The sequence below is a fragment of the Pinus tabuliformis genome, chromosome 1_1 (genome assembly GCF_031772625.1).
Source record: "Pinus tabuliformis cultivar Carrire ecotype Pingquan chromosome 1_1, CPIR1, whole genome shotgun sequence".
NCBI classification, from domain to species: Eukaryota; Viridiplantae; Streptophyta; class Pinopsida; order Pinales; family Pinaceae; genus Pinus; species Pinus tabuliformis.
Genome location: NC_142297.1, coordinates 584816715 through 584840373, shown reverse-complemented (window position 1 = coordinate 584840373; position 23659 = coordinate 584816715).

Below are 23659 nucleotides of genomic sequence, written 5' to 3'. Positions count from 1 at the left end.
AGAGGCGAAACTATTATATAATGAAGGCGAGACTATTAACTGTGAGGAGGAGTTACAATATAACAGAGGCGTTATATGTATGTTAGAGTATGCATTATAACGGAGGCATTATATGGTATGGCGGGTTGGTAACCGAGAGTCGGGAGGTTTGTTTCAATACAAATGGAACTCGCGGATATACGTTATAACCAGACCCACAATACATTATATCTCGGGTATATGTTACCACCAACACATCAATATTCAACGGAGCTAATGGACAGCGTGAGGTGAGAGGTGTTAACGAAGGTATAGGTCGGGCCAAGATACAACATAATAGGAGTGTGAGAGGTATGCGTTTAATAGCATTCAATGTAACATATGGGAGCATGAACCATTCAGTTGAAAAAACACAACCATCTCTGGGAAGACGCACCAGTTCTATCCTGCGTGGAGGCACCAACTCACAATCATAAATCGACAGATTCGAGGAGAGTGCTTAACCCAAAGAATTAGTAGAGTTGGTGGACAAAAAAATGTTAAATTAAGACGTGCATATTTCATAATACAAAGAAACCCTGAAAACTGTTAAGTGTGGAAGAACTACAGAAGGACAGTTCTAACGGGCTAGAAAATGGTAAAGTATTAGAATTCCTAAAAAATTTGACACAATCTACTACTAATGACACAGTTAAAATTAGCAAAGCCTCTCTTTCATAGATTTAGATTTGTCTGCAAAATAAACAAGACAAATTTGAATTTTTGCAGCTTGAATCACATCTACAACAAGAAGAGCTACAACACCATAAGCATCATTTTGTTCAGAACATTGAGATAAACTCCCATCAGCAGCAAGTCAATATTGTTGAAGTTCATTCAGATTTAGTACCCAATGAAGCAGCAGTTGTACATGTAGATGCAGAAATTCAGTCTGCACTTCCCAAGTTGGTCATTAGACCTTGGGAAGAGCTTGTCCACAACAAGCACAAAACTAGTCTTGGATATGACAAGGACGTGTCCTTTCATATTCCAAATTACTCAAAGCCCATCCAGTTTCAGAGTGTTGGATTTCTTCATGACAGTTCACCTTCAGCTGTTCCAGATTTTGCTCCTCTTCCACAACAATAACAACAGATTATGAAATGCCAACACTGTGACCGAGTTGGACATATGAAAGATCATTGTTTTGATCTTCATCCATGTAAGAACTATCATAAAACCAACAATTCTTCAAACAAATGCTTCAAAAGCAAGCCTCCTCCGAGAACAAAATCTCATCTTGAAGGGATCGCTTCTTGGCAATGGCAATCAACAGCTAAGAAGATATTTTAGTCATATGTCAAAACTTGTTCTAGAGTATTGAACAATCTTGCAGTCGAGTTTTCTCCATCATCTCACCTTGTATCTGACAGGGGGGAAGTGATGTCATCTACAAGCTTCAAAGCCACATCAAGTGAGCCTGAGCCACAACCTGCCATACCAGATTTAGAGTTATATCCAGAAACAAAGATGCCCCTGAGCATGCCTTCAGTTGGTGATTCCTCTTCAAAGAATTGGTGACACTTCCTCTAGCAAAAGACTTCAGCTTCTAGCCAGTTTTGGAAGAGTTCCAGGAATTGCATTAAGCATTCCAGAGTTGTTGGTCATCCTTAAGCCATCACAAGTTGAGACCTCCCTTTTTAGGTTGAGGTACTTCCTTTTATGTGGGTTGAGACCTCCCTTTCATGATTGAAGGTTTCCCTCTTCAAAACATCAGGAGCACTTACTCCAGCAAAAGACCTCAGCTTCATGCCAGATTTGGAAGAGTTCCAGGAATTGCACTAAGCATTCGAGTGTTGGTGGTCATCCTTAAACAACATCCCTTACACAAACATTTCAGAGAGCACATTCAACCTATTGCTGCCATGCATTTTTTCACATTTTGTATTACAGCTCTCTTCTTGGACTCATAAATACCCCTTCGGATTAATGGAGGGAATGTTGGACACTTAATCCTCTAAGGGTTGGTGTGGAAGTTGAACAGCCAAAGGGAGTCCAAGAGACCACTTGGAATATGAATCCAAGGGTCACACCATGTACTATAAATGTATATCATAGTCAATAATAGACGCACTCTCATGCTTATCATTCATACTCTGTTGCTGCCATGTATGTGTTTAACAATTTTAATTTTGACAAATTTGAGATTAAAATTATGATCTATATATGTCTTAAAAGACAGTAGGCTATGGGGGCATGAGTAGTTTTAGGATGGCCTTATTACTTTTTATGATGTTGAAATTAAGATCCTCTTTTGTATGTTTTGAAGATTGGGTATTTCTGTGTTTGGTATTGGTATTATATTATTTTAGATAGTGTTAAATGTTGTAGTTTATTTTTTGTGTAATTTTTTTTGAATTTGATAATAATTATAAATTTGAGTTGTGAATTTTTTATATTTTGAATCTCTCATAAGTTTTTCAAAGTATTGAATCTATATATGTAGTCAAAAACGCATTTTAAATGACAAAAGATTATAATTTAACCAAAATTTATTTTACTAGATTCCAACAAAAAAACTCTAAAAATATAATAATTAAACAACATTCATTAAAATTCCCTAAAAAGAAGACAATTAAAATTCCCTAAAAATAAGGCAAGTTCGTGTTTGCCATTGAGTAGCTCTAGGATTGGGGTCCTACTTTTGACAAGAATGAAATTAATATCCACATTTATATGTTTTAAAGACATGGCGGACTCATGTTTGGCACTGAGTAGTTTTAAGATGGTGTCTTACTTTTGGCAAGGTTGAAATTAAAATCCCTTTGAATTTTTCCAGGGCTATGGGTTGACTGAAACATCTGGACTACAAACATCCAGACACCCAAGAAGAAAGTAGACACTATGGAACAACTGGCTTGTTGTCTCCAAATACTAAAGCAAAAATAGTTGATCCTAATTTTGGAACTCCTCTGCCTCCAAAATGAAGAGGAGAGCTATGGCTTCATGGTCATCTGTCATGAAAGGTATGTGTTGCTTCTTTGATTTTATTATTTTCAGAAACAAATATATCATGAAATAAATTATGATGTTGAACTAGAAAGCTCAACCATGATTACATTGAGTAGGATACATTAGTCTAGATCATGGGCACCAAGATGAACAACGCTCACTAATAGAACTTACAACACTATTTGGTTTTAAAAGCAAGTGAGCTACTTCACTAGGGAATGATTTTTCAGGCATTAGATTGAAAATTTTCTCAATTTGATGCAGGAATTGGATGTAATGGAACCATTACTTCCATAGGGAAATGATTGATTGAATTGGTTGTTCAGATTTACCACTGTCTAAAAAATGATCATGGACATTGTTAGATTTACAATATCTATACAAGTTTGAAAATTTTGGCACTTTTTTTAGGTCCTTCCCATGCATTTTGAGATATTTATTGGAAAACCCTACCAAACACATAAAACTTGGAATAAGATTTACAATGGCCCAAAGTATTCCCCAAAGCAGAGTTTTGATGTGAAATTTATGCAAAACTAGTATAGATCCAAAATAGATCTAACAAGAGCATCCCTTTAGGGACTTGATATATGATGGTTAAGATGAATCTCTCTCTCTCTCTCTCTCTCTCTCTCTCTCTCTCTATATATATATATATATATATATATATATATATATATATATATATATAGATTGCATTTTTTGAATGCATAAATGGATTCAACCCCTTGAAAATCCATTGAATACATGGAATAAAATAGCTTAAACATGCAATTCCAACAAATATTTTCTCCATTCAAAATTAACTCTTAATAAAAGAGTCAAAATGTAAAATAATGATACTTAAATTTCTATAACAATAAGAATTCTATTTTTCAATTACTTTATATAATATATAGACATTTTATAATATTATTATTATTATTATTTATTACAGAGGAATCAACAACTGGAGCAGCCTCGCAACTCGCATAACATGAGGTCGATTCTGACTGCTACCACTATAACCCCTGAGAACTGCTCCCACCCCTCTCCACAGCTCTGGGCTAGTCTGGGGGATTTGAACTCGTGACCTTCAGTACGAAGCCCGCCTTTCTAACGAACTTCACCGCATTGTGAATACCAACTCGCCTACCCCCGTGGGGCTATCATCATCATCATTATTATTATAAACCATATATAATATGTAAATTGTTGACATTAAAATAATTTAGTTAACATGAGCATTGAGATATTTATTTATGGTTTACATTGTCCATATTAAAGCTTTTTTTTCTATTAATATAATTTTAAATTCATTTCAATATTACTTAATTTTATATATTGAAATATTTTATTATGAACATATAGTTTTAATTTTCCTTGAGTTGAGGAGGTGAATGAGGGTTAATTGTGGTTGTGTTTGAATTATTTAATGTTGGTTTTCTTTCATAGTAGAGTTTGATGGGGAGATTGCTTTGTAAAAATACTAAGTGGGCAATATGAACTATCAGGGGGGGAGGGGTGAGAACCCCTCTTATGCACTCGCATTCCACTTCCAAGTCAAAATTTATTTGACTAGAATAAGGTCCTTTTCATTTACCAAGGGAGCAGGTTCACTACATGTGTGAAAGTGTTTAATTTAATGTATTTTCCTAGTTTTCTAGAATAATTGTATATACATGATTTAAAGTGGGGATTGATATAATCATATCTTCTCTAAATGAGAGATCTCGAGAGTATTTGGGAGAGTTAGAGAAATTGAGGGTTAGTTGGATCTTTGAGATGATTTTGTAGATCTAAGGATCCAGATATAGAATTTGTTGAAGAAAATGTGGATCTGAACTAATTATAGTTTAGAATCCCCTTTTGTATATATTTTATAAGCCAAAAATGCAAATGAGAGCGATCATAGGAGTATTAGAGAGATGACTTGAGGGCAGAGAGTGGTCATAAGGCTAAGAGGGCCAAATGATGTATTTTCAAGCCAATGGTCATTTTTATTATTTGTATGTAATACCAGATCACTCCATTTCGAGTGCATTTGGAGTGTGAGTCCATGTTTACTATTGAATGTCGAGCCTTTTTTATTATATGTAAGTTTGATATGTATATATATGTGTCCAATTATTGATGTCGTAAGTATTAAAGATCAACAAGGGTTATGCCTTAACAGATTCAGAGACTAACTGCAAGGCCGAGACATAACCAAGGAGTAATTTGAAGAACACACAGGAGGAATCCACGTTAAGTAGTATAGTGACTTCTAAGTCATAGCGCATAGGGGAGAGATTTACAGATGGGAACAATCCCTTCTTAAGACAGCCAGTGGAGTTAAGAAGGCTAAAAGGGCTGAGAGAAGTAGAGAAGGCAGGAGGACCGGAAAGAGTAGAGAAGGAAAAGGGCAAGAATAGCGAGGAACAAAGAGCCAAGAAGGTGTCGAGGCATAGAACCACCACATATATGTACAACCGGGAGCGCAACACTTAGTTCATTGAAGTTGACAAAAGTACTTCATTTAACAACACTGGGATATATCAGTTGACGGAGTCGGGAGACAGAATTAACAACGTCACGTCGGAAGGTCGGAAGCCCATAAGGTTTTTGAATTTTTGTTTTTTTAAAGATCATAGGATACCAGGGATCTGAAAGTTAATGGAAGAGATTGGTGGAATTTGATGGGAAAATTCTCGTTTCCTTGGTCCATCAAATCCCTTGTGTCATCTAATTTTAGAAGAGGGAATTATAAGAAGTTGGGTACTGGTATAACAGGAATAGCAACTGACGGAATCTAATAATCGACAGGGAATTTTTTGTTTCCTGAGACAGAAATTTCCTGGAAGCTCGGAAGTGCTTTACCTAGAGACTCGTCAAATTAATTTGTTAATGGAGACGGGCACAAAGGCACAACTTTTGAATGACTGCCCACACTTATTTTTCATTCTTCCATTCATCCCTTGCTTCGGTTATCCAATCTGGTTGGATAATAGAAATGACACAAAGAAATTCCTCCACGTCCTCATCCTTTCTTGAGAGTGCATATGCAACAACTTTGCTTCCCTTTTTTGTAGATGATTTCAAAGTCATAACCCAACATCTTTGTCACCCGTTTTTTCTTCTCTTCTGAAGATAATCTCTATTCCAAAAAGTATTTGAAACTATCATGATCTGTTTTTACCTTGAAGTGTCTTCCCATTAGGTAAGGTCATAATTACTTTAGTACATGTAGTATTACCAACATTTCCTTCTCTAAATAGGTTTGTGTAAATACTTTCCTTTGATTGGACGACTTTCAAAAGAAATGGGTCTTCCTTCTTGCATTAAAACAACACCAATTCCATTTCTTGAGGCATCACATTCCACAATAAAGGTTTTTGTGAAGTTTGGTGTAGCTAGGACTAGTGCTTGGCACATTTCCTCTTCAAGATGTTCAAAGGCCTTAGTTGCTTCTGGAGTCCAAGAAAATGCATCTTTCTTCAGTAATTTTGTTAGAGGTGTTGTAATTCTCCCGTAATTCTTGAAAAACTTGCGATAATACCGTATCAACCCGAGAAATCCTCGCAGATGCTTTATGGCTGTGGGGATTTTCCATTCCTTAATGGCTTTAATTTTGTTAGGGTCTACCTTAACACCCTCATGAGATACAATATGACCCAGATATTCCACCTCCTATTCTCCAAAGAAACATTTGGAGGTTTTTGCATATAAATGTTTCTCCTCCGATAGTTTGAGTACCTTGTCAACATGTTGAACATGATCCTTCCATCATCATCAAAAAATACTTACATAAATTTTCTAAGGAAGGGTTTGAAAATGGAATTCATCAAACCTTGAAATGTAGAAGGTGCATTGGTAAGGCCAAAAGGCATGACCAAAAATTCATAATGACCCTCATGAGTTCTAAATGTTGTTTTCGGAATGTCTTCAGTCTTCAATCTAATTTGATGATATCTTGAACGAAGATCCAACTTGGTGAAGTACATTTCTCCATGTAATTCATCCAATAATTCATCAATGACAGGAATGGGAAATTTATCTTTAATAGGGAGCTTGTTGAAATCCCTATAATTTGGACACATGTGCCATGATCCATACTTATTGTGAACCAATACTACTAGAGAAAAGAAATAACTTTGACTAGGTTGAATTATATTGGCCTCTAACATTTCTGCAACCATACGTTCAATTTCACTCTTTTGGGAATAGGGATATCTGTAAGGCCTGATGTTTGGAGGGGCACTTCCTTAAATCAAATGAATAGCATGATCATGATCATGAATAGGTAGGAGGCATTTGAGAGTCTCAAATACCTTGGAATTATTGTCCAGGACATTTTGGAAATCTAGAGAAATAGATGATTTCAATGTTTGAACCTTGAGTGAGCATAATTGTGTAATTATGTTGCGTTTTTATTTATTTAGAATATTTTTCATGCCATTAGAGCTAATTACATTTCCCGGTTTCCCTTTAATACCCCTTAATTCAATTTCCTTTCCTTCCCAAAAAAATTCAAGAAAATTTCTTGAAAATTAAAAGTTATCGTACCCAAAAATTGTAACCATTGGACTCCTAGTACAAAATCAGCACTACTTATTGGAATGGAAAACATTGGACTATTCAATACATATTCCACCATGGTTAGCTTGATATTATGGCACTTTCCAGAGCAATTTTTAGTTCCTCCATTTGCAACTATCACTTGACACTCTGGTGTTGGATATAGGAATCAATTCAATTCCTTGGATTTCTTACAATGAATAAAATTATGGGTACTACTTGAATCAATTAGAACTATTACCTTTTTCTTCTTGATATGTCCTTCTATCTTGAGAGTTTGAGGAGTGGTAATTCTTTCCAATGAATTACAAGATATGGTCGGATTCATTTCTTATTTCTCTAGGGTTGGTTCTTGGTGTATATCCTCTTATTTTGAAATTTCTTGTTCTTTTTCTTCCTCCTCTTCACAATCTATGTAAAATAATCTCTTCTCAACACACTTATGGCCTTTAGTGTATTTGTTATCACAACTATAACAAACCCCTTTTGCTCTTTTTTCTTCCAATTGTTGTGGTGTCAACCTTGTAGGTTGTGGAATACTAGGAGTAGCAATACTTCCATCTTTATAGTTGTGAGTGGTAGGCTTCCTTATTCCCATAATTTTGCTTTCAGTTTTTCTTGCCAACTTGAATGCCTTCTCTAATGAATCGGGTTCCCAAAGGAAAACCTCATGTTCGATTTTATCCTTTAAGGTCCCTATGAAAACAAAAATCCTATTCTCCTCTGGAATATCATTTACCCTTATATTCAATTTTTGGAAGTCCTCAATGTGCTCTGCAATTGAACCCTTTTGTTTGAGATTTATCAATTGGCTAAAGAAGGTGTTTCTCTTTGTATCCTCATAATGTGCTATCATTTCCTCCATAAAAATTGACCAAGTGACAAGTGGTTTATGAGAACAAATCCATCTATACCATACAAACTGATTGGGTTTTAAATATAAAGTTACAATGTGTACCTTTTGTGTGTGTTTCACATTATGGATATCATAATATTGCTCCATCTGTAGTATCCATGTTACCGAATCCTTGCCATCAAACTTCCTCATATCGACCTTTGGAATATTGTGAGTCTTCAATCCAATGTTATAGTATGTGAAATCATGATTAACATTTCTTTTATTCTCATCATGAGTTTCATTTAATACCTTTTCGCCATTAGGAAGCATTTCTTGTAGAAAATTTATCAAAACTTCCTTCAAACCTTCCATTTGAGCTTTTAAACCATTATTCAAATCTTCCATGTTTCCTTTCATTTTTGGTTCTATACCATCCATCTTAGCTTCCATGCCATCCTTCAACCCTTCCATGTTTGATTTTAAATCATTCTTCAAACCATCCATCTTAGCTTCCATTCATTTTTTTTTATCTTTGTGAGAGCGAAATTTGTTGCACTTGGTCTTGTAATTTTGATATATTGTGTTGCATTTCTTCCTCTTCTTCATGTATCATAGAAGAGCCTTCTGGTTGCTTATTAGGTGTGTCCATTTTTTTGTTTCGAGAGATTTTTAAATCAAACAATGATATCTATGATTTATTATGCCCTTTGAATCACTTCAAACTGATTTTTCAAACAAAAGTTATGCAAAATTTAAAAAATACACACCTTTTTCTTGCTTTTTAGGAGCTATATATTGCAATTGTTGTATCTCTGTAATTGCAAATCTCCAAGATCTAAAATTTTGTCTTGTAGTATCCATATGAGTCTTCTTTCCAACCCAATAGGTCAGACCAATATTGGATTCTTCAAGAAAGAATTATGCCCAATCTTCCATGACGACATGATTATAGATTGTTTTAGTAGAGAAAAAATTACAGAGTGCCATGTGTCACTGTTTCGTCCTTAGGCCCTAAAAATGATACCCAAAAAACTACAGTTTTTCCTCGTTCCATCACTTTTTATGAATTCAAATTTGATGCTCAGAGAGAAAGTTATGATGATTTTACCTATGTCACCTGTTTGAGCTAGAATTTTGGAGTTTGCAAAAACCCTAACTTCCTCGGAACATATATCCAAAAATATAGCGAAACAAGATATGAAATTCGTACATGAAGTTCACCGATATTTTGGTTCCACATTGTTGTAATTTCAGCTTCTGAATCTTCGTAGAAAAAAAAGTTATAGCGAAATTTCCACGATGGCCTGTTTGAAACAGCAAAACCCTAGAATCCAAAGCTCTGATACCAAATGTTATGCAACCATCTCACAAATAGATAGATCAAGGAATTAAAAATTATCCTCTTGGAGGGATGAACCTCCTTTAAATTAAATAGATGAATAACTTTTGGATGATTCAAATGAGAAAACCTCATTTCTATATATAGGAATCTAAGGGGTCACAATATAATCATAGCCTACATAACAATAATAATGTAAGGACACAACAATAATAATAGTGGGATTCTATGGGGTACAATAATAAAAATATGGGGACTATATGGGCACCATAATAACAATAAGGGGCTACACTATTATCATAGGGACCTAACAAAGAATCACATTCTGAAAAAAAACATGTCCACAATGGAAACATAATATGAATGTTGTGGTTGCTAATATCCTAGAAAGTTGAAAGAAAAGAAAATTCTAAGCAAACTCAAGAGGATAATGAACCATCCATCCCCGACAATAATATAAGTGTTAGTGATTCAATTTTCACTTTTGATTTTATTTTGAATAATGATAGACAATGTGCTAGTGATCCCCTAAAGAGTGAAGCTCCTCCGAAACAATAATCCAAGTCATACAATGTAATGAGAAAAGGATCAGTGCATGAGAAAGATGTGAGGAAGAAACTGTTGAGAAAGATTTTACCTCCTAGTAATCCTTCTCAGATCTCACAACGAAATCTGCAAGTACTCATTATTAAAAGAATACCTCCAGGAATATCAAGAACAAATCCATCACCCTTGAGGTGTTGGATAAAGTTTCATCTCGTATCACTTCAGCACAACCTGTCATGAATGAAGATGTATTGTGAGATATTGATTATAACATTCTCAAATACATGAAGAAAGATCGTGCAAATATTCCCATTTATGAGCTAGCAAAGTTGGCAGCTAGTGGGAATTGATTATCCAAGCATTATCATCCAAGCCTCTATCAAGTAAGAGAGCTATTTCTTCCAAATCCTCGTCTGGTAAATCAAATGCTATGCGTAAATATGTTTTCAATCCAACTAATGTAAATTTAAGATCTACTTTCCCCTTTTCTTTTAACATTTGAAATCTTTAATTATAATGTCCATAATTGCCTTGTTGATTATGGTGCATCCGCAAATGTTATGCCCCTATCTGTTACTAAGAAATTATGCAAAATGGAAAAAGAATGACACCATAATTATACAATTAGATAGATAACAAGTGCAGGCAATTGGTGAACTAAACAATATTATAATTCATTTATCTTTTGATGATAAAGTTCACCAATGCATAGACATTGTTATAGTGGACATTTTGGAAGCTTATGGGTTACTTATAAGTAGAGATAGGTTTAGAAAATTGCAAGGTTACTTTGCCATTGACTGGTCACATTTATGTCTTCCCTACAAGGGAAAGAACAATAAGATTCGAGTAGAAAGTGAACCTTTTATGAAGTATACCATAACAACACTTCAAACTCATAATGAGCCAATTAGTTTTGCACTAGAAATTTCTGGAAATTGCTTTTTAGAAACCAGTCTTAGATGTTATCTTACGTAACCAACTTTTGTACCACCAGACACACAGTTGGAACTCCTTTTTTGCAATCCAACTGGTGATAATGAATCCTCTATAATAGATGTAAATAGTACTAGTGTAGACACTGACCCTGTTGTTATTGACATTTGGACTATGTATTTTGATGGTTCGAAGACAGAGGAAGGTTCTAGAGCTAGTTGCATTTTGATTGAACCTCAAAAGAATAAGCATCTTATTTCATGTTGATTGGAGTTCAAGTGCACGAATAACATTGTAGAATATGAGGCACTCATTCTTGGATTAAAGAAAACCATCGACCTCAAGGTGGAAACATTAAAGGTAATAAGTGACTCAGATATTGTTACACTTTAGATAAAAAATACTATTCATTGTGTATCACCTAATTTTAAAAACTACCAACAAGAGGTATGACGTCTTATATTTATATTTCAAGCATTTGATACTAAATTTGTTCCTATGATTAATAATGAAACTACAAACACTTTAGCTAATGCAGCTGCTAGGTTGTCACCACTTAGAGATGGTTTTATGTTGAGATTATTTATAAGCCATCTATTCATGATAAAGTTACTAATTTACGCGTGTTCAATGATGACCAACATATATTGGATTTAATGGATAATGTTGATGTGTTCAAATACATTGTGATTGATGGGAAATACCATGCTTAAGGGCATGGTGTCATTGGAAAATCTCTATGACTTGCAAAATCACTCCATGGACCAACAACTACAAAGAGGAAAATTTCCACATTGTTGCGCGAATAAGTTAACTTGGGCACCATAGAAGATCTAAAGTATGTAAACCTTGGTACATGTCGTTCCCCTTAGGAACGCAAAACTTTTATATATCACTTCAAATAGTATCGATATTTATTCATGTGGATGTGTGATGATTTGAAAACTTGTGATATGTGGATCATCCAAAACTTGATGCCAAATTAAGGAAGGAGTTAAGCCACTTCAGCAAAATTTGAGAAAAGTGCATCCTACCATTGAACCCCTTATACAGAAATAACTAACCAAGTTTTTGGATGCTCGAATCATCTTCAACATTTATCACTCTACATGGTTATCTAACATTGTTCTAGTTAGAAATAAGTCTAGTGAAATACACTTATGTGTAGATTTTCATAATTTAAATTGGAATTTCGATAAGGACAATTACCATGTGCCATCTATGGAATAGATACTCCAGACAATATTTAGATCAAAAATATTCTCGTTGCTTGAGAATTTTTGGGATACAACCAAGTTCTAGAAGTGGAACCCGATAGATTAAAAACAACATTCATGACTAAGTGGGGTACATCTGCCTTTAGGCGAATGTCGTCTGAACTTATAAATGTTGGTGCTACCTTTCAACAAGCTATGGACATCGTGTTCTAATGACTAATTAGATAGAGTGCGGTAATTTATTTGGATGATGTTACAGTATTTTCCAAGAGAATATTAGACCACTTTCGTCATCTAAGACAAATCTTTGAGTGGTGTCGAAAATATGACATATCATTAAATCCTAAGAAAAGCATCTTCGAAGTGTCTGAGGGAAGCCTCTTGGGACACATTATAGCAAAGAGTGGAATTAAAGTGGACCTGTAGTGCGTCAAGACTATTGCTCAAATTCCCTATCTTGTGAACAATAATGCAATGTAATCCTTCTTGGGGAAAATGTTTTTTCTCCGAAATTTTATCTTTGATTAGGCACAAATTGTTAAACCTTTGCAAGAGATGATCATGAAGAAGGATGTGATATAAAAATGGGACTAGAGGGAAAATGATATTTTTTCCTTAATCAAACAAGCGATAGTCGACGCCCTAGAATTATATAGTTGAAACATTCACAAATATTTCTTGTTGTATACCTTTGCTTCTAATACATCTATCATAACCATTTTGACTAAGAAGGACAATCAGGGCAACAAATGGTCGATTCCATTTATGAGTGTTGGCCTATAGAGATCATAATTAAATTACCCTTCCATAGATAAACAAGTGTATGCAGTCTACAAGTCGATGAAGCATTTTAGGACTGACCTCTTGAAAATCCATGTTATCATCTTTGTGCCTCACCCAACAATTAGATCACTCTTTGTACAAAAGGAGTTGTATGAGAGGAGGGAGAACTAGATGACAAGCTTTAAATAATATGACTTGGAATTTAAGCCAGCTCATACCAACAAAGGCCACGGTTTCTGTCAGCTACAATAGAAGCAGTCAACTCACCAGAAGAGGATTCTTCTAGATGGGAACATGAAATTGATATGTACAACATCAATCAATTTACCCTTACAAATGCAGCCACGCCCTGGTACAATGATGTGTGACAGTATCTAGAGAAAGACACCTTTCCCTTGCACTTATCAGCGAAAAAAAGGAGGGAGATTTGTCTCAAAGACTTATCTTATCAGCTTTTTCATGGTGTGATTTTTCAAAAGCACCACAATGATGTCTTACTCAGATGCTTGGAATCACCAGATTTGGAAAGGGTGTTAAAGGACCTTCATGATGGGCCAATTGGTGGACATTATGTGGGTGATACTACAACTCACAAAGTAATACAAGCCAGATATTATTGGCCCACAATTCAAATATGTTCATGCTTATACCCCTAAGTGTCATTTATGTCAAAGATGTGTTGGTTGAGATATGAAGTCAGTCACCCCATTGCATCTTATTGTCATCGAAGAAATATTTTCAACAATGGGAGTTAGATGTTATTGGAGAGATATTTCCGCACTCATTAAAGCAACATTAATATATCTTAATTTCCATAGACTATTTTACTCAGTGAGTTGAAGCAGTTCCATTAAGACAGGTGAACGAGTAGGAAGTCATTCATTTCATCAAATAGGATATCATTACCAGGTTTGGAATTCCCATGTCACTTTTGTTTGGCAATGCAACGTAATTTTTGTCGTTAAAATTTTATGACTTTGCATTGGAAAATGGTATTATTTTAAAACACTCATATAACTATTTCCCTTAGGGAAACAAATTAGATGAATCTACAAATAATAATTTAATTTTCATCGTAAAGAAAATTGTTTACTCTAAGCAATGGAACTAGCATAATGCATTGGTGAATTCATGTGGGTTGACCATGTTACCCCTAAACCCTCTCTGAAGACTTCACCTTAATTTCTTTTGTATGGAAATGAAGTTATCCTTCCTTCGAACTTATACCTACCAACCTTATAGCTTTCGAAGGAATCCTAAGGTAATCCATGTCCGTCCGTTTAGAGTAGGATAGAAACGCTTCTCAAACTAGAGGAAGAAAGGCGTAAGACAAAGAAAAAAATTGGTGTGCACTAGAATCATATTAAATGTTGGTTTGACAGTAAATCTGCACGGAATGAATTAGGTGTGGGATACCTAGCCTTAAAATGGGACAAGGCCCATGAAGACAAAGGTTAACACACCAAGTTCCAATCCCTGTGGATCAGACCCTTTTCAATTCATGATAAGGTTGTCCATAATGCTTACCATCTTCAATATTTAGAGGGGAGGATTAACCCTTTTCCAATTAATGGCCAATATTTGAAATGTTATTTTCAATAGCAACCTCAGGGTTGCGTTTCTACCCATGTACATATTGCTTTCATTGCTTGTCTTTTGTTTTCGCTTTTGTTATTTCACACCTTTATTTTCATTTATGTTTATTGTTATTATTAGCGTACATAAATAATATCTTGTGTGTAAGTGTTTTGTTTTGCTCTAAGAAAATGTGGTGAAAGTTTTAAAAGGTAATTGTGACATCCAACAATGCTTGGATAAATTTTGGTCCCTCTTCTTCGCTCTGGTCTTAATATGTTTAATGTCAATGATGTCTGAATGGAAAATACGATTCATTTTGAACATAAAAATTCAGCAGAACTCCAATGCTTGTATCTATTCTAAGATCTTCATTCCTTGACTCGACATTGTAATTAATTGGTGGTTTAACTTGTCAATCCATTCGAGTAGATAAGGGAAAGGATAAAACCATAAAAAGCAAACTAATTTCAGAGGTATATGTACGAGTCTTTATAAAACAAGGAACAACCTCTCTTGGTCATAAAATAAGTCAAGATCCCTCCTTCAACATGGCGAAATAAAATTCCTAATAAATTTTGAGAGCATATTGGAAATAAATAAAGGGTGAAGAAGAGAAATGGTTTATGTGCAAAGAGGTTAAGAAAGCAACTTCACCGAGGTATTGAACAGGCTCATTGGAAACGAATAAATTCTTGTGAGTCCTTGAAGTGACTCCATCGGGGTACTAAATAGGCCTAGTGGTAGTAGAGAAACACCATATATGATACTAAAAATTTCATCATCCTAAAATCACGAATATATACTATCCTTCTCCCCAATCAAAACAATTTGGTGCAACAATTTTTGTAAATGTGTTGAGTTGAGAAAAGGGAATAGAAGAGACTACAAAAATAACTAGGATAAGAACAGAAGTGAGGTGATTTGCAAGGTGAGTCAATACTTCTAGAAGGGCTAGACTTTGTTCTCAAAAATTTGTGACCCGAATAGAGAAGTTGGGGTTCTTCCAATGAATCTCCAAGTGTTGTTGTTGCTACAACACCCTTCAAATTTTGCCTAGATTCAAATTTTGGAGCCTCCCATTGATTGTGTGAACTGTCCTTTTGAGTCGTTAAAGTTCTTCCATGCTTGTTCTCTAATTTTTTCTAAGTGCTCAAGCTCCTTTCTAAAGAAGTCTAAAGTTTCATGTTTTGTTAGCGGTAGCTCTAGCACACCTTTAAGAGGAAACTCCAATGCAATCTCTTGCATTAGTTGATATTATTTGTCATTAGAACATGTGTTGGACACATTCCCATGGCATAGTGGACCATTTTGTTGCAGTCAATACTTTTGTTGTAAAGATAAACACCCTAAGTGTCATGCTTGGAGATAACAGTCACTTTATTGTCATTTTGATGTATAAATGTTGGTTTTAGGTACTGTGTATATTCTTATTATGTGCTCGATTATGTATGTGTGTGTGATCATATTGATAACTTGTTATATGATTTGACTCTTACACTCTTATGCCATTAATCTCACTCTTAGTTAAATTTGGTGTTATTCCATATCCTCGCATCTTGCACAATTCGTGAGCACATTCAACTTCCATCCAAGTGATAAGCACAATGCACACTCCTAAGCCTCAGTGGTGAAACCCTTACCTCCTATACCTATGCACTGCAACCATCTTGAGGACGACTTCCTTCACTGCGCATTTAGAAACCTCAGAGCATAGCCCCTCAACCTTTCTACTTACACTTACCCACTATGCCAGTATTTATTAACCCTTCCTTGAATTGTGCATTGTGCATTATTAGTGGACAATAGGGCTATTTTTTGACCCCTACAATGAAAACCTACGCATTCCTTTGAGTTCCTTTTCAGTCACTATGCACTACACAGTCATGGTGCCCAAGCTTGCCACTCTTTCCTCCTAAACTTACCCATTGCACCCAAGACTTGCCTCATATCTCTTTCCATTGTGCATTATGCACTGACGGTGCCTAGACCTATCATATTTTCCTCCTGACACTATGCACTACACCAAATAAAGGCCTCTCTCTCAATACTTGTGTACTTCCCCATCATAGTCATCATACTACATGAGAGAACAAGGTAGACTAAGTTATTTTGGGACTAATATTTTCTTGCCATGAGTGAACTTCACTTGCAGGTATTATCATCTTAACATGGAAGATGGTGTTCAAGGAGGTCATCAAGAAGAGGTTACAAGAAGACATTTGTGGAGATAACACAACAAGAGACTATCATACAAGGAGATAAATGAACTTTGAACTACGACAGATGGATGAAGACCAACATGACTTGGACAATTCATATCTTTTGGGGTGAAGATGAAGTAAAAGAAATATATATCAAGGATTGAAGACATAGAAACAAAGAGAAGAACTTGGAATTGATACACTGCAATGAAGTTTCATGTCACAGTTGTCAAATTATAGCTCTTCAAAGTGTCAACACAAGAGTGTTGTTTTGTCTCATGTATTTTTGCCACATTATTAGTAAACTGTAATTATGTAATTTTGAAATTGGGAAATGTAAATTGTGTGGAAACCTAAGGGTCACACATGGAATGTGTAGAGTCATTGGGAAGTCCAAGAGTCATGTAGGAGCTCAAAAGTCATATGGGAGCTCAAGAGTCATGAGGGAGGTCAAGAGTCACTAGGGAGATGAATAATCACCCCATTAGTTATAAATAAACGCTCATAACCTAAGCAAAGGAATTTTCACCTTGGCTTCTCAAGCTAGGCATAGGAGAGAAAATCATTCTTTTGAGGAGAAAGTGGTGGCTTAACGTTCCACTATTGGAGCTAGTGATGCAACATTGTAATTCTGTATCTTGGATTTTTCACTTAATGATTTGAAATTCTTAGAGCCAACGCACTTTCATGCATGTATCATGGATGGTATAAGACTAGTCTTTTAATGTTTGTGGTATGTTTGTGTTCATACATACTAAAGAAAATGAAATATTTCGTTGGCTTTGGTATATATCTTGTTGAATGTGTGTTGTTTTCTTTCACGATCGTTGTTACTTTGTGAACTATTTCGCAGATTAACTAACGATTCTTTCTACATATATGTGTGTGTCTTTATTAGGACAGTATTATTACTTTTCTTCTAAAGGCCCACTATTTCTCTTTTCCCCTTCATGAAAGTGCCTTCTACACATTGTAATTGTTTGTTTCACAAAATATTGTGTGCTTATCTCAAAAGTATATGCATGCTCTCTAATGTTGTAAATTGCAGCTAAGGAAAATCTTTAAGAATGTAATAATGGAAGTCGGGCCTATTTCCTAGATGGGGCTCTTATCCCGAACATTGTGAGGTCTAGTTGGGACTTGATATCAGGGAGACACCCCATATGTTAAAGGTCTCCAACACCATCAACACCTACGTACAATTACGTGTTTGTATGACTAAATGTTTAATATCTATATAAATCCTATTTTGTTTGAGTAGTTCATGGTTATTTGAATTGTATGGTATAGTTAATTCCATTGAGAGTTTTGGATGTATAATTTATATGAAATATTGGGTGACTGCCAGCAATGAGTAGCACTTCCTGTGTGTTAGGGATGTGAAATTCGCATAATAATCTCTGACTATCACTCGTTACCTAAAAACACTATAAAACACTGCCCGATTATGGATTTATAATTATGGTTGTATGGATAACAAGAGAGGTGTAACTACATATTTTGTGTGGTTGGATAATGAAGTTGTACCTTAAAAATAAACTAGATTAAACCGCCTAAATTTACATATTGATTATAAAATGGTTGAAACATTATGTTACATGATTTAATAAAGTGCATGAATTAACTTAATGTTAATACACACAATTTCTTTCCATGTCACTAAGCAATTGAGAAATATGTATTTGTATATTGAGAGAATTAGTTGGTGTTGTGTCCTCTTTCATCCTCTGAATTCTTGTTGGGTGTATCTAATCATTAGTCTATTGAGTTATCAATATTGGGAGTTATATTATATTCACATAATATTAAAACTATATTTAACTTATATAATTTTAAGACTATAGCCCGATATATCTTAGTGGGTAGTCCGTGAGACCGACCTTACTAATTCCTTTGTATAGTTAAGCAAGTGGTTGCTTGGCCTTAAATATGCAAAGTAACATGCCTAGTCCACGTCTTATCACCCTCACAGAGAAAATTTATCTTCTTTAATTAAATAATTAATAAATAATTATTTTGAAGTTGATGTGAGTAATTAAATTATTCTTGTTGTTTGGCATCGATAATATAAACTAGCACAACCACATTAGTAAATGTGATTGATATACACCAAAGGCATATATTAATAACATGCACAATCACATTAGTAAATGTGGTTGATATACACCGAAAACATATAATTATGATTATTATTACTATTAAATAATTATTATTATTTCATTAATTAATTCATTCATTATTAATAAATTCATTAAATAATTAATGAATTCATTAAATAATCTATTCATTATAAATTAATTCATTAAATAATTAAATCATTATATAATTCATTAAATCCCCAAAGGTTAGCTCAGTTGGTCAAGTTCCTATTACTAAGTATCTTGCTAGTTGGTAAGTTACCGGGTAAAATCTCCTCGACGCTCTTGGGGTTAGGCCTTGCTTGTTTGGCCAGTGGGTAGATCCCTTCAGGTTGATCTACTTGGATTTTCCCATGGATGTAGTGACCACCCAATATCTGTGAACCACTCTTAAAAAATAATTAAAGAATTCATTAATTCTTTTTTGTTTTTGCTAAGGCAAGAGTGGATCCTCCTATTCAATTAAAAAGAGAAATATTGTACAAAGGCAACCGTGGATATGGGGCTCGCCAATACGACGGGCCAACCCCAGAACAAGGTCACAAAACGACAAAGCATAATCAAGGACGCGGGCCCGCCAAAAAAACCTACAATCCAAAACTGATCGTTGGATCATGAACTGATGATCCAGCGGATAAGAAAGATATCAGGTGGCCAACAAGCTCACCTTTTAACAAAAGAATCAGACCCGATAAACCAATTAGACCATAATATATAATCTTATCGGGTCCGTTTTTGGCTTAACCTTCGATCACTTTAACCCTCCGAAATCCACCATCTGCACGCAATCCCGGAGAGGTCTTGTGAACAACTCGAAACTTAACCCCTGACATGGACCCACCAACTTGCACGCAAAATCTTGGCCGTAGATTATCCACGCTTGATCCAATGGTTACAGATCATATCGCACGAGCTAAGAGTATTGATGGTTAGCGCGCGATGAAGGCGGTAATTCAACCCCACCCCTAGCCACATGTCGCATGGTGAGTGGAATCGCTCCCAAATGAGAAAAACCGCTTCCTGCTTGATGAGCTTGCGAAATACCAGAAACCACCGCAATGGTCGTAAAGCTGTTCACCGAGATAAAAGTTGGGGTTTTGCGGTTGCCGAGAAAATCCGGGTTCCAGCTCATGGGCCACAGGGAGATGAAGATCCCTGAGACGTCTGGATTGCCATTACCCGTGTTACTGAGGCCGCCATAGACCTGCCCCCTAAAAGGGATCACACTTAAGTCAAAACACTTCATGATGAAACCATAATAACTGAACCCCGTTACTGTGGCTCTGTGTCAGCAAAAACTGTCTCTTGATTTTCCTGATGCTGCTATCAGTCGCTAAGGGCTCTGGATGAACATCCCTCCTTCAACCTGTCATCTGTTATCTCCTCCCACCAGCCGCAGAGATCAATATGCTTATTTCGTACCCCCTCATTGGCAAGCCAGTCCGCCACTTTGTTGGCTTCCCTACGAACATGCACCAACGCGAGGGTTCTCAGCCATTTTAGGTGCGCTTGTATTCTTTGGTAGACTTGCAGAAGCCGCCAATGTTTTGATATTTTCTCAGGAGCAGCTCCAACATTTATCCTTTTTACTGAGTTAATGACAAGTTCTGAATCAGCCTCAATGATAACATTTTGAATATTGTACTTAAGCAGTATTTCGAGGCATGATTCCATCGCCATGAGCTCAACCATATTTTTAGTAGCTTTGCCAAGATAACTGTGGAAGATGACCTATATGTTTCCTTCCTCATCCCTCAGAACCCCTCCATAACATGCTTCTCCTGGATTCCCTTTTGAAGCCCTGTCTATGTTGAATTTTAAAAAACCATGAGAAGGGGGTTGCCACGAAGACTTTTCTGTTGAGGTTTTCTTGATAATCTGCCTAGAACCCTGAGGGGGATTGACCTTGAGCTCTAATTTCTTCAATATTCTTGTCTCTCTTTGTTCAATAGGTTTACCTGTAGCTTCTCCACCCAGGATATGTACATTTTCTTTGAGTTGTTTAAGGACCAGTTTGAGGATGTTACTCACCGGACTCACTTTCTCCTTGAAAATCCTATTGTTACACTCCTTCTAGACATTCCAGATTAAGAATCCAGGGGTTAGCATCCAGGCAGAGTTTATGATCTCATTATCCAAGAAATTTTTCCTCCAGTTCTTCAAAGTGGTGATGATGTCATTAGCATCTCTGTCTGTTTGCTCAAAGACTTCTCCAACCCAATTCCAAAGAGTTGTGGTGAAAGTGCATCTATTCAGGAGATGATTTGTAGTTTCTTCCTGTTGTCTGCATAAGTGACATCTGGAGGGGCCAACAAAACCTCTTTTTCTTAAGTTATCCCATGTCAGAATCTTGCCCTGTTGAACTAGCCACTTGAACAGTTTTACTTTCATCCAATGAGGATTTTCCCATATTTCTTTCCATGTCTTATCAGTGTTGGGATGGTTTATCCCTACCTCTATTCTTTTGGCTTCCTTAAGGTTGAAGAGACCTGTCTTGTTTTTCCCCATCTTAGTTGATCATTCAAGTTTGTGTTCAAGATTTGTCTTTTGTCTAAAAGACCTTGAAGGGCTGTGGCTTGAGTGTGCAACATGCCCATTCCTCTATAATCTGGAAGTTTCCAAGTTCTCCATTTCTTATCATTCCTTTCTTGGTCCCAATAGTCACTTACCCACTTTAGTCCTTTGTTGATGGTATCAGTGTGGATGTCTGCTAATTCTTCACTTCAGAGATTGTCCTCCTTGCTGCCAATTGTCCTCCCAAAACCAAGCCAGGTTCCTGTTTCTGATCTCCCAGAAACTATGGTTTTGGACTAGGGCTCTGTTCTCCCATGCCCTATTCCAAATTGCAGAACCTTTTACCTATCCTGTCATTCTGATTAGATTTTCCTCCTGCCATTCGCTAGCATATTTATGCTTCCAGAGTTTTGCCCAAGGGGCTTGAATTTCTTTCAGCCATCTCCACCAAATTTTGGCACCAAGAACTCTATTTAGAATTCCTGGGTCATGAAGACCCAAGCCACCATGGGACTTAGGTTTGCATACTCTGTCCCATGCCACAAGGGCCCATTTCTTCTTTTCTTCACCTTTCCCCCATAGAAAGTCTCTCTGAATGTTTCTTATATTGGTCATTACACTGGCTGGTGCTGGAACGACAAATAGCATATAGATAGGGATACTTTGTAGGACAGCCTTAGTGAGAACTAGTCTCCCTGCTAGATTAAGTGCTCTGTTTGTCCATTTGTTGATCTTATCTTTTAGCTTATTAAGAACAGGCTCCCAGATGTCCTTGTGAAGCGATTTTTCAGTGAGAGGAACTCTCAGGTACTTCACAGGCAGTGTCTCCCTTTGAAAGCCCAAAATTCTGGAAAGATTTCTTTGAATTGAAATATCTGTATTGAAACAGAAGATTTTTTATTTAGTGAGACTTACCTGAGTGCCTGCTGCCCTAGCAAACTCACTTAGAATCTGTTTGAATGCTTTGGCTTCCTTAACAGTGGGAGTGCCATGAAGCATAGTGTCATCCACAAATTGCTGATGTGTCACCGTGTCCCCACCATTAGTGAGTCTCAGACCCTGAATTCTCCCTTCCTCCTTAGCAGCTTTGATAGCTCTTCCCAACCCTTCCATCATTAGAATGAAGAGGAAAGGAGAAAGAGGATCTCCTTGCCTTAGACCTCTAGAAGGCTTGACGGTTTTCGAAGGAGAGACATTGAGAAGAATTGAACAGCTGATTGTGGTAACTAGCGCCATAACCCATTTTATCCAATCGTGATCAAAGCCATAGGCTTTTAAAATTGCCCTTATATATGACCAGCTAAGTTTGTCATAGGCCTTTGCTATGTCCAGCTGCATTATTATTCCAGCCTATTTTTTGGTAATGAGTGAATGAACTGTTTCATGTGCTTGTATCATATTATCTAGAATTTGTCTTCCTTCCACATAACCTATTTGTTCCTCTGACACTAGGGTTGGGAGGAGAGGTTTAAGACGATTGGCAATGACTTTGGATATAATTTTATAGATCACATTGCGTAATGCTATAGGTCGAAATCTGTCTGGAGAGGTGGCCTTCTCCTGTTTGGGGATTAAGGCTATGAAGGATTCATTGAGCGCCTTTAAGACTTTCTTAAATCTTCGAGAGTCTTCCACTACCTCCAAGTTGTCCTGTTTCACTATCTTCCAACAAGATTTGAAAAAGTCCACATTGAAGCCATCCGGGCCTGGTACTTTCCCATTTTGCATCTCTTTCACTACTTCCTCAATTTCTTCCAATGTTACTGGTCTATTGAGATTGAAATTATCTTCTCTGGTGACCAATTTAAGGATGTACTAAGTGAATGTTTTTGTAAACTGATATCTATCTTCCGAAGTTTCTTCAGCAATTTTCTAAAAATGCTGGAGTAGAACTTTCTCCATCTCTTCATGAGTGTTTCTCTCTACACCATGCTGATCTGTAAGTTTCACAACTCTATTGTTGTTTCGGTTAGCTATGGTGGATCTGTGGAAGAATTTGGTGTTTCTCTCCCCTTCTTTGATCCATTGTACTCTGGATTTCTGTCTCCAGAGTATTTACTCTT